General features: G+C 35.0%; 1 pseudogene; it reads left to right on the top strand.

The window, feature by feature from the left end:
- Positions 1-8,692: 8,692 nt before the first annotated feature.
- LOC136061893 (coleoptile phototropism protein 1-like) lies at positions 8,693-12,680 on the top strand (annotated as a pseudogene).
- Positions 12,681-12,796: the final 116 nt, after the last annotated feature.

Here is a 12,796-nt window from a genome sequence, read left to right as displayed (position 1 = left end):
ATCAATCTTACAACTAAACATTCGAAATCGGTCCAAATTGAACAACCCCCCCAACTAGCGACCATCATCATCATTTATAAGCTTAGCGGGAGAAGTGCAATATTCTTTAAATCTAATTGGTATTGTTGGATTTTTTTATAAAACTCTAATTATCTCTCTCTGTTTCTTTTCCTCTTTAAATGATATAGATTTTGATTCAGTGTACTAGCCCCTGTTGTATTAATAAGTCACGTTTTTCTTTTTTCTCTAAACAAATTGGATGTTATTTTGTCTGTGACTGTGCATGTCATACAAGATCTAATGGAGCTGCTTCAACATTTTTGCCATCCAGAGCATCCTCTGGTCTTCAATCAAAATGACAGAAGGGGACATCTTTGTTGGGGGTGCCAGGAACTAGTATTTGGTCCTTCCTACAGTTGTAAAGAATGCGAAGGGATTAGGGTTCATCATAAATCATGTGTGGAACTACCACTTGGGTTGTACCATCCCTTGCACCCAATCCATCCTCTTATTCTCTTTGACCAATACACAGATTATCCTGAAGAGAAAGAAAAGAGCAAATGCAAAGTCTGTAAAGAATCTCGTTATGAATACTCTTATCGGTGTTACCGTTGCGACTTCAACCTTCACGTTAGATGTGGCTCTTGCCTACCCACCTTGGAAGCTGAATTCCATGACCACCCCTATTGACACCCATTTGGAAGTGGATCATGTTCACTTACGACCTTTGTGGCATAAAAGAAGACAAAGGTATTCCCTATCTGTGTAATCCATGTGGTTTATTAATTCATAGAAAGTGTGCTTATTTCCCGCGTAGACTCAAAGTTGTACGTCACAAGCATCCTCTCCGCATAACCCATTCTGTTGGGGGGATAAATACCTTGGGGAGTTTCCTTGAGTAATTAATATAACATATAGAGACACACTTTAACCTAAAAGGCCTAAGCCCAATGGGTATGTGCTCAATTATTTTATATTAACCACTAATTTTTCTCATCTTTATTCAATGTGGGACTTCATTCACAAGTGCAACCCAACAATCTCTCCCTCACGTGTGAGTCTCTACCACTCTATGGGCTTCAAGACTTTTCTGTGGGCCATGAATAAGTCCTACTCGCTCCCCCTTGCCTAATGGACTTTTCACTTCATCAGTGCGTCATCCATGGGTCTCTCGTACGTCATCCATGGGAACCACGTGTCAACTACGCACGTACATCCATTGGAACCCTGCACGTTCATGTCATGGGAACTTTGCACCTCATCATTGTCTATCACCATTGGCAATAATACTCCTTTGTTGGGCCTTTTCCAAGATCGTTTGTGTGGGCTTTATGGGCTTGCTTGGTGTAATATACTGTCCCCGCTCTAATTGCGAAAGGGACCTGCCCTGCTCCATTTGCGAAAGAGCTTCAAGTACACACACCTCGTTCCCGCTCAAACTGCGAAAGGAACCTTGATAACCTTGCCACCTTTGCCCCACACCACCATGGGCTCTGATACCACTTGTTGAGGGGATAAATACCTTGGGAAGTTTCCTTGAATAATTTATATAACAATAGAGACACACTTTAACCCAAAAGGCCTAAGCCCAATGGGTATGTGCTCAATTATGTTATATTAACCACTCATTCTTCTCATCTTTATTCAATGTGAGACTTCACTTACAAGTGTAACCTAACACATTCTTCTCTTGAACTCCATGAATCCAACTCCCGATTTTGTCTACTCTGTGTTCAAAAAGTGGATACACACTACAGGCTTTACTATTGCTCCAAATGCGATTTTGTTGTCCACCTCAATTGTGCTATAGACGAGGAAAACGGAGAGGACATAAATTTGCTAGAACTTAAAGATGGAGAGAACGAAGATGCAAAGCTCGATCAATCTGTTGAGTAAGCAACAGCTTACAAAGTCAAAAATATCAAAGTGGGGGAGGATGGAACTGAAATAGCCACAAAATTTGAGCACTTCAGTCATGAGCATGACTTAAAGCTTATTGACGAGGGGGTTCACAATAATGAAAAATGCGATGGGTGCATGAGAGCCATTTTCCCTCATTTTTACAGTTGTGCTAAATGTAGCTTCATTCTTCATAAATCTTGTACTGAAATACCAAGAAAAAAATGACACCCACTTCCTTGGCACCCACTCACCCTCCTTCTAAAGGCACCTAATAATAGGAGGATGTTTTGGTGTAGTGCCTGTAGTTTCCTTGGCTTCCCTAGCTCGCCTGACTTGCTTTGCAATGGCTTCTCCTACAATTGTAAGACATGTGACATTGATCTTGATGTTCAATGTAGTTTGACCTTAGACATCCTTACCCACAAAGGTCATCAGCATCGACTTATCCTTTCTAGCACAAATTATTTACAAAGTTACAGTAGTTGTGGTTCTAAAAGCAACCAAGTATTCCGTTGTTTCTCTTGTGAATTTGCACTTGACTATAAATGCGCTACACTATCACAAACCACAAGGTATAAACAACATGAGCATTCATTCACTCTCAGTTATACAATTGAACATGACTTTGGTGAATATTACTGTAATATTTGTGAAGAAGAACGAAACCCAAACCATTGGTTCTACTTCTGTGTAGATTGCACTTATCCTGCACATCCCAAATGTATTCTTGAAAAATACCCAAATTTTAAGTTTGGAGGCGCTTACACATTTGGTTGTCACCAACACCCCCTTACTTTCATTGAGGAAACTGAAGATGCCCCTCCATATCACATATGTAGTCGTCCTTGCAAAGAGTTGATCTATCAATGCGTGCCATGTAATTGCTATATCCACTTAGATTGTGTATAGAAAGGACAAATGTGGTTTCAATTCTAATTTTTGCATTTTCCTTTTGCGTTGAGCATTAGTTTTTTTTATTAATGAAATGAATGTATTATTACTGCAGTAAAAAATGGCTCTCTTTCACCTTTATAACATTAAGTTGAGACTGTTAGTGTGAATTTTTGTTTTTATTCAAACAAGTCATCTTTCCATTTCTCGACATTTCTTACAACATGAACTTCGTTTAGAAAATAAAACTAAGTCCTCAGAGTCTTATTGTGAATGGAATTTTAATTTATAACAATATATCATCAAACCTAGAATTTGATTGACTAATCATATGATTTTTCTATCATCTTACGGTCAAAATCTGCAGCTCTAGTAGGAGTAAAAATGCTAAATTTAACCAAAAGTCGTTCATTCATGCATTCTAAACTTCATTGTTATATTTGATCCTCGGTAATTTTATGTTTTATTTTACATAAGATCTTTTTATTAGAATTTCTTTATCTTCTCTTATATTTTATCTTTAAAAAAAAATCATATATATCCTAAAGCTTTTCCTATGATGTATCTTTCTCATGTTTTATTGATAGAGTTTATAGTTTGACTATGTATTGTTCCAAGTGATTGTTTAATTTGGAGCAGTCTATTGTTGTAGCAGAGAAGAGGTTGCTTAGTTTTAGGAGCTATACTTGTAAATTGACCCTTTTGTTGTATGGGTAACACATCAGGATCAAGAACTATTTATTGGTGGCATTGGCAATTCTCCTCAAGATATGTATTGTGAGGTGTTGCCATGTTATACTGGAGTTTTCTAGAATCTAGTATGTTTTGTTTGGTAATCCTCAGCATGTATGGCTTGATATGGTGTTGATATTGGGGTCTTGTTAATGAGATTTTAGGCAATATTACACACTGCAGCTTTTAATTAGCTATCATTTCAATCTTTATATTTTAGGTTTGACATTTTAGAAAGCTTGTGATGTCTGAGGATTTTTTTTTTTAATTTTTTTTTATCTGAGTTGGGAAAGTTGTAACAGTTGAGTTTAATCCATGTTAGAACTAGTATGGTTACCTTTTGTTTTATAAATTCATCTCAAAGGATCTCCTCTTTTTATGCACTAATGATCCAATGAGTTCAAAAGCATATCTACTTGTTAGGTACCATCCCTCATTTGTGACCACTTTGATGTATGTAGTGTGGAGGTAGTTGCATACACAGTTGCACAAATCCACATGCATATTCACTTCTATGAACATTAACCATGAAAGGATGAACCCTATTCTATAAAATTCATTGTAGACCTACATTGCATTTTAATAATGTCTTAAGCAGATATCTGATTTTAAGTAGTATGACCAACGCGTTCCCTTTAGCTATTATATAGAAAGACCAAATGTGTTTTTAATTTTAATTTTTATATTTTCCTTTTGGTTTGAGCCTTTTTTTTTTATTGATAAATATAATGTGTTATTAGGGTTGTCCACTAGTGTAGTTCACTAATGGAAGCCAAGTCACTAACCTCATTAGTGAAATTAATAAACAAACAATCTTCAAATTCAACAACCAGAGATAAGTTTCTCTCTCTCTCTCTCTCTCTCTCTCTCCCTCTATTTTTGTTTTCTGATTTCCTCTGTTTTTGTTTTTTTTGGTGGAATTGTGATGGTTTGTGGCTGATCTGCTTTGGGTGGGTGCATTTAGGTGTTTTGAACAGTGTTTGAGTAGATTGTGGGTGAATGAATGATTAGGAGTTGGAACATTCACCTGCTGCTGAAGATGTGACCATTGTGGGGCTATTAGTGGTGTTTCAATTTGAGATGCATCCTGCCAATTTGACAAAAGGTCTTATAGACCTCAAATCTCAAGTTGAATCAATAATATACAACCAAGTAAGGCTGATAACTCTAAAAGTTCCTTTTCTTTTGTGTGGTAAATTTACCTATTATTTTGTTGCAATCGTAATTATTAGTTATACCTAACTTAAAAATTCTCTGATGGTATATGAAATTTTTTAAAAGTAATTGCTAGTAAAAAGTGAGGTTGGACTTTTCTTCTAAAAGAAGTCTACAATTTTGATTAAATAATACCCAATATACCAAAATAGCAAATTCATGCATCCTAAGACTGGAGAAATCCTCTTAAATGGAGGTGTAGTTGTAGTCGTCAAAATAGCTCCTAAAATGAAGATAAGTTTCAAAGACATGTGAAATGGAAAGTTATGATGTATATTTATCTTTTAAAAGATCATATATATCCTGATGCTTCTCTTATGATGTATCTTTCTCATGTTTTTTTGATAGAGTTCATAGTTTGACTAAGTACTGTTCCAAGTGATTGTATAATGTGTAATTTGTTGTTGCAGCATAGAAGAAATTACTTGGTTTTAGTAGTTGTACTTCTAAATTGAACCCTTCTGTTGTATGAGCAACATATCATGATCAAGAACTATTTATTGGTGGCACTGTTGTTTCTCCTAAAGATAAATGTATTGTAACATGTTGCCATGTTATATCTAGTACACTGTGTTTGGTAATCCTCAGCATGTATGGCTTGATATGGTACTAATATTGGGGTCTTGTTAATGAGATGCTAGGCAATATTACACACTGCAGCTTTTAATTAACTGCTATTTCAGTATTTATATTTCAGATCTGTCCTTTTAGAAAGCTTGTGATGTTTGAGGATTATTTCTTTATCTGAGTTGGGAAAGTTGTATCAGTTAAGTTTGATCCATGTTAGAATTGGTGTGGTTACCTTTAGTTTTATAATTTTATATGTACTATTGATCCAATGAGTTCAGAAGCATATCTACTTGTTAGGTACCATCCCTCATTTGTGTCCACTGTGATGCATGTAGTGTGGAGGTAGTTGCAATGCACAGTTGCACAAATCCACATGCATATTCACTTCTATAAACATTAACCGTGAAAGTATGAAACTATTCTATAAAATTCATTGTAGACATACATTGCATTGAATACCTTCTTAAGCAGATATCTAATTTTAATTTGTATGACCAATGCTTTCCACTTAGCGTATTATAGAAATGATAAATGTGGTTTTAATTTTTTTATGTTTGTTGATCCTTAGTTTTTTATTGTTAAATCTAGTGTTTTATTAGGGCTGTCCACAATTTTAGTTCACTGATGGAAGCTGAGTCGCCGACCTCATTGGTGAAATTAATAAACAATCTTCAAATTTAGCAACTCGAGATGAGTCTCTCTCTCTCTCTCTCTCTCTCTATTTTTGTTTTCTGATTTCCTTTGTTTTTTTTTTTTTCTCCTTCCAGTGGATTTGTGATGGTTTATGGCTGATCTGTTTTGGGTGGGTGCATTTGGGTGTTTTGAACAACATTTGAGCGGGTTGTGGGTGAATGAAAGGTTGGGAGTTGGAGCATTTGCCAGGTGCTGATGATGTGACCATCGTAGGGCTGTGTGTGGTATTTTAGTTTGAGTTGTATCTTACTAGTTTGCAAAAAGTTCTTATAAACATCAAGTCTCAAGTTGCATAGATTATACATACCAGGTAAGGCTCATAACTTAAAAATTCCTTCTTCTTTTTTTGTGTGGTAAATTTACTGCATATTATGTTGCAATCATAATTATTAGTTATACCTTAATTACAAATTCTCTAAAGGTATATGAAATTTCTTAGAAGTAATTGTTAGTAAAATTGTGAGTCTGGACTTTTCTTTTAAAAGACATCTACAATTTTGCTTAAATAATACCCAATATACCAAAAATAGGAACTTTCATGCATCCTAAGTATGGAGAAATCCTCTTGAATGGAGGTGCATTTGTGGTCATCAAAATAGCTCCTAAAATGAAGAAGATAAGTATTAAGAGCTGTTACAGAGTTGCAATCACTGCTAAGAAGCTGTGGAAAATGATCCTAGCTACTAAGTGAGGTTAAGCTGCAGAAGTTCATCTTAGCTGCTACAAGGATGATCGACTATATTTTGTTATAAGCTTGTAGTAGCATTCATTGTAATTTTTATAAGCTTGTAATAGTGCAGCAGAGATAGTCGGTTGGATATAACAGATTGTTAGTTGTAATACTTGTAACAACTTGAATTAGCCTTATGACTAATTGGAATTGAGCACATGGCTAAGTATAGGTTGGTTAATAGAGATATAAGTAGTAGCATTAATTGCTATAATAAGCTTGTAAAAGTGCAATTGGGACAATTAGTTGGATGTAACAGATTGAGTGCTTATAAGCTACTACAGTGGGATTGTATATGATTCATTGCAGAAAGTATCAACTAATTCAAGTTCTAAACTCTTTCTCTCTCTCTTTTCTTTATGAAGTCCCACTATTTATTTGAGCACAGGACCCTGCAGTTGGCTGAGAAAATTCATTCACAACTCACTTATCATTTTGTTCCTCATGGACTTAACCCTGGACTTGATCGCCAATTGCAGACCCCAACATTTCTTTGCAATTGCTTTTGTAACAATAGGAATATATTTTGGCTCAAACTATATCTCTTGCATGAATTCTGCACAAACAAGTTCCAAACCTCTTCTTCATTCAAAAAATCTGCCATGAAATCTTTGATTGGTCATCATTTGCCTACACAGTTCCCAAATATTGTGTTATTAGTAGGATCTTACAGTTGGCTTGGTCATCATTTTGTGGAATTCCCACAATGTCAAAATCAATCTTGTTTGGGCAGAATTTCACAATGGTAGTGAATAATAAACTGAATGGCATGGTCCTCAAATGCTAGTAGAAATCAAGGGCATTGTAAATGACAATGACAACCTAAAAAGGAAGACTTGGCATGAGATCATAAATAATAGAGAGAGCTTAGCAATGGAGGCTCAACTCAAGTTTGTAAATACTAACAAATAACACTAGAAAATGGAGAATCATTTTTGAAGATGCAGATGATGAACTTGATTAGAGGTATATTCCTTAACTGCTTTAAGTGGTTTGTAGAGCATCCAAAATGAAGTTACTGAGCTTTCTAGTATTGATTGGCTTGGTATCTAGTAAAAATATCAAGCTGAACGAAGTGAGCATATATTTGCATTGTTAGTAAACACTCTCAAAAGTGATACTATGGTTGTTTGACACATGATACTTGAAATCTTATGCTATTTGCTAATGTTAGCAAAAGATTGCTATTTGCACACTTTGCTATACACCTGTTTTTAACAACTGACCTTTAGACCTTTATTTCAAATTAAAATAGAACACATTTCCTTGAATTGCTAAACTACAATATTTTTTTTCTGTTACCCAAAGTCTGTAATTGAGGTGAGTTGAAGAGCTTCTCATGTTAGTTTATTCTATAATGACTTGGTATTTAGATTGTGTCATAATCATGCACACATGTTACAAGATGCTATACTTATTTATATTAGGACCCTTTTCCTCCCTTTTGTGAAATCGTCTGCAGACTATTATGTGGGCCATTTAATTCTCAAGGAATGATATCCAATTTGGTCTGGCGTTTTTATTTTTGAACCCTAGTGACCTATTGGACACAAGATGTTTGAGGAAATGTCGTCCTTTGGGCTCTATGGTGGTGGGTGGTAGCTTTTTTTTGTCAACATGTCAAAATATTCACAAATAAAAGATCAGTTTAATAGAAGTGTTTTGCTGGTAACCTTTTTTTACACTAATACTTGAATTAGGTTGAGAACATATGGTGTTGGCGTTTTTTGTGTGTGGACTAGCATAGTCATTGTTTTATTTATTTAATAAAACATGTTTTAGTTGGAGTGTATTTTAGTAAGCATTTGTGAGACCCTAGTGGATAGTGATAACCACATACGATTAATATTGGGCCCTTTTAGTGCACCTTATGATTAATAATATGAGATTTTATTATTGTAATTTATTTATATATAGGCAGCCTTTAATGTGTCGGCTTGCAATCTTTAATTCTCACAGTGCAGCTCTCCTTCCTTCACACACACAACCATTATTCACATGACAGGAACCTATGGCTTCTTCTCTCACTCTCATGGAGGCCTTTTATCAGGTGTTTTCTGTTAGCTACTCCTATATTTATTGTCAAATGTGAGATATATGATAGTGAGTTTCAGAGATTCTTCTTTCCTCATGGTTTTATGGATCTTGGATAGAGTTTTTCTAGCATATGGATGTTGAATTTTCTACTTTATATTACATTATAAGATGGCGCATGCTAATTTGTGTTGAGATTTACATCATGAGATGTTTATATGTCATTGGCTATGGAAATTGAGATATGAGATTTGAGCATGTGATAGAAGAATCTTGGGTTCCCTAAGGCAGTCTCACAAAGTTAGCGAGCATTTTCATGGGGAATGTACTCTTTCGTTGATATAAATTGGTGGTTGTTTGATCGGCTTAGATTTCCTCCTGCTGAAAGTTCTTATTTGCTAATGATAACTACAGAATTCCATCTTGGTGTACTGATTTAGAACCTCTACTCTTTTAAAGGGTGCAACGTGGGATTTTGCTGGGATTGTTCTAAACATGTTAGTAATCCTTTCTCCTATCAAACTTAAGAATTAATGAATTATTCATACAAATACTTGTTTAAAGGTTGTCTGTCTTTCATCAGTCAAGTGTCTTTAATGTTTGTTGCGAGCGATTTGATTAAACCAAGGTCAATGCTTCTTTGGACCTAAACGTATTCTAAGCTCTCTTGGTTTTTCAAACTTGGTACAGTATATTATATTCAATTTATAGAAGGACATCATACCCCCATGATGCTTGGTCCTTACCAACATAAGAAAAAAAGAAGTTGAAATTATCAAATAGCCAGTCCAACTTTCTTTCAATGAGGTTTTTTTTTTTTTTTTCATTGATTGAGTGATTTTCTCTAATGCAACATAACAGTAACACTAATGGAGAAAGATGGTTTATTGTTTCTCTGTAAGTGGATGAGATTGTAGCACATATATAATATCAAGGTGTTGGCTTCATTCTATCCACACATTTCACCTATATTTTAAATGCAAGGAGGTGGAAAAAGGACGCAGGCCTTCTTAATGACATAACCACTTCAAGCCAAATATTACACAATACACAGCCTCAGCAAGAAGGCCAGCACAGTGCCTATGTCTATCACATGCCTGAATTTATGTATATTGTATAAGGAATAAGTCTTATCAACCTATTTATATTTGTATGTGCAGGTTTGTGCGAGCAACAAGAAATATACAAGCGAAGCTTCAGACAAAGAATGACATATTAGTTTGACATTCTTGGACAAGATATGCTTACAGTAGGAAGGAAAAGTCTTGATAGAGTAAATGGTGGGTCAATATCTAGTGGGAAGCGTAACTGATGTGTCATGTTGCAAATGTCAGCTTGGTTGCTGAAGCTCTAGAAAGAAGAAACCCGGACTGGTAAAAAACCCCTCCCCACCTCTCTTTCAAGACATGCTCCTCTCTATGCATACATTTATATGGAATGTCAGTGATATACTTGTGGTTATAGTTTTATCCATATATAACTATTAGCAAAAGGTGCACTCAATTACTATATTTTTAATAAAGGATGAAAAATCAATGTTTCTTCATGTGAAAATGCATAATCAACTTCAAGCCCTCAGAATCTCCATTACAAATATTGACTAATGCAGATAGCTTGCTTCCATATGGTGTCCTATATTCAGTCCGAATAAAAAAAATCATGGTAGATGAATGCATTCATTCTCCTCTGTTGCACTCGAAACCATGCTATATATTGTTTGTATCCCAAACTCCTGGAAGTTGTTCAACTAGTCTGAAAAATAATATTTTAAAAACCATAACTATCCATCTTGATTTCCCTTAACATTCAAATCAACTCAACTAAGCCTTAATACCAATCAAATTTGGTCTGGCTATAAATTCTTACATACTAATCTGTTAGGACATATGTGATTCATGTTAGGAACATATGTCAATATTTATGTAGTTGACTAATCTTTTGACAAAACACACTTTATTTGTAATTGGGTAGATCTAGGATGTGTTTAATACTTCAAGAAACATGTTGTTCAAGTCTAGTATTAAAGCCATGAAAATTGGACCAAGAAACAAGTGAAGAAAAAATGTTTTTAAAAGTTAGCTCGACACCTCCTCGACACCTCCTCGATACTTAGCTATCTGTCGAGCTTTTTAAGCTTTTTCTTATCGCAATCTCGACAGCTTCTCAACACCTGGTGGATCGATCGAGAAAGATCCTGCCTCCTCAATAGCTTCTCAATAGTTGTATCTGTCGAAGTTTAAAGCTCAACACCTTGCGATCGATCGAGGTTACGGGAATTCAGATTTTCAGATCTGATTTTTGGCCTACGTTTTTGTATTTGTGTAGGATTTCTTTTCTCACAACCCTAGACATATATAAAGCTTATTTTAAAAGTTGTCACATAAGAGAATACAAGGAGAACATATGCAAAAGGTGACTGATGCCTTATTCTCTCTGAAAGAAGCTACTGCGTCTTTTGCGCCTTAAGGTTTTGTAACCAAGTGCTTCTTGATCTTTATTGTTGATGAAGTGAAGAACTTTGCAGCCAACAATCTTTTTCTAGTTGGTGATTAAGTCACGTACTAGGATCCGCGCAATTGGTTAGTCATGTATTGGGATTCGTGCATCATCAATAAGGGTGGCGTTCATATATTGAAGAGTTCAGAGGTTCTAAAGTGATAGAAGGTTTCTGCTATAAGTTCATCTATGGGGATTGTAGAATCTAAGGACAAAAGTTTTGTATTAGATCTAAAACTTCTCTTTACTATAGTGGATTGCTTTTCGGGAAGGTTTCCCCCTAGGTTTTTTACTATGAAACTAGTTTGTTTAATTGGTTTTCTTGGGTTATTATATCTTGTCTTATTTATTTTTCCACTGCATGATTTTGACATGATATTGATGTTTGTTTGTTTTAACAAGTTTTATTCATAAAAAATCTAATTAACAACTTGGGTTTAAAACTTGTTAATTATATCAACCGGGGTCTAAATTTCCCAACATAATCATTTAAGATATTCAATAGAGCCTCACTAGTTGCATCCTTACCCCAAGTTGGTGAAAGAGACACTAGCCACATTATTTAACTAGACAATCTTCCAGGTGGACCCAAAACTTCTGAATTAACAGTCAAATTTTGTTATGGATAGAAGGTTGATTTAACACCAATGTTGCTCCATTACATTGTGCTACTCATTCCAAGGAAATAAGTGATGATCTTGAACAAGGAAATCTAATGTCCAAAACTGAGGCTTTTCTAAGCTTCTTAATTTTTACAGAGTTACAACTTGTGAAAATGCTCAAAAGCAATTTCCTGAAAGGCCTGCATAAATTCAAAAGAACTTAGTTTTGGTGATGATAATGTATAGGGCTTGAATGTTCTAGCAAATAATGCTGTGAACTCAAAACATGAAGACAAAATTCATAATTGGTGGTTTAAAGATAGTTCATTTCTTTGAATAGATCAATTAGTAAAGTCATTCAAACTATTAAAAGTAAAGGGATGGGATCAGAGTTTGTAGGATCATAAAGAGCTCATTGGACTGCAAAATGGCTTTCCAGAATCATTTTGGGCTTCACAATTTGGCTCCCAAACATCTAAACCCCCAATTACAAAGAGTTACAGCTAAATGCTTGTTTGATGTGCTCCATGTGGTGGAAATTTTAGTTTTTTGCAATTTTCTCTACACCTTCTCAAGGTTGGTTTTAAGGATGAAAATTAATTATGAATTATAGAATATGCTAGAAAAATTTGCTTCCATGTTGGAGAAGTGATATGTTCCAGATCTCTTGGTTAAGAATTATGGAGACAATGAAAGTGGTTATGGTGTGAGCATTGGTATTACTTGTTAGGGTGGTGAAATCTCATGTTTATTTTCTTTCAAGAAAACCCGCACAAAAAATATTTGCTATTGGAAGATACAGTGCTTATTGCTAGTTGCAAGGGACAAGAAGCAACGCAAGATGATTAGTAGTGTCATAGCAACCTCTATAGAGCCAATTGACATGTATCTCAAGGTATGGATTTTTTTTTTTTCCGTTCCTAATGAATGA

The sequence above is a fragment of the Quercus suber genome, unplaced genomic scaffold (genome assembly GCF_002906115.3).
Source record: "Quercus suber isolate HL8 unplaced genomic scaffold, Cork oak 2.0 scaffold_17, whole genome shotgun sequence".
In the NCBI taxonomy this organism is placed as follows: Eukaryota; Viridiplantae; Streptophyta; class Magnoliopsida; order Fagales; family Fagaceae; genus Quercus; species Quercus suber.
The sequence above is the reverse complement of the archived record's forward strand: the minus strand, read 5'-3'. Positions and strand labels throughout refer to the sequence as shown.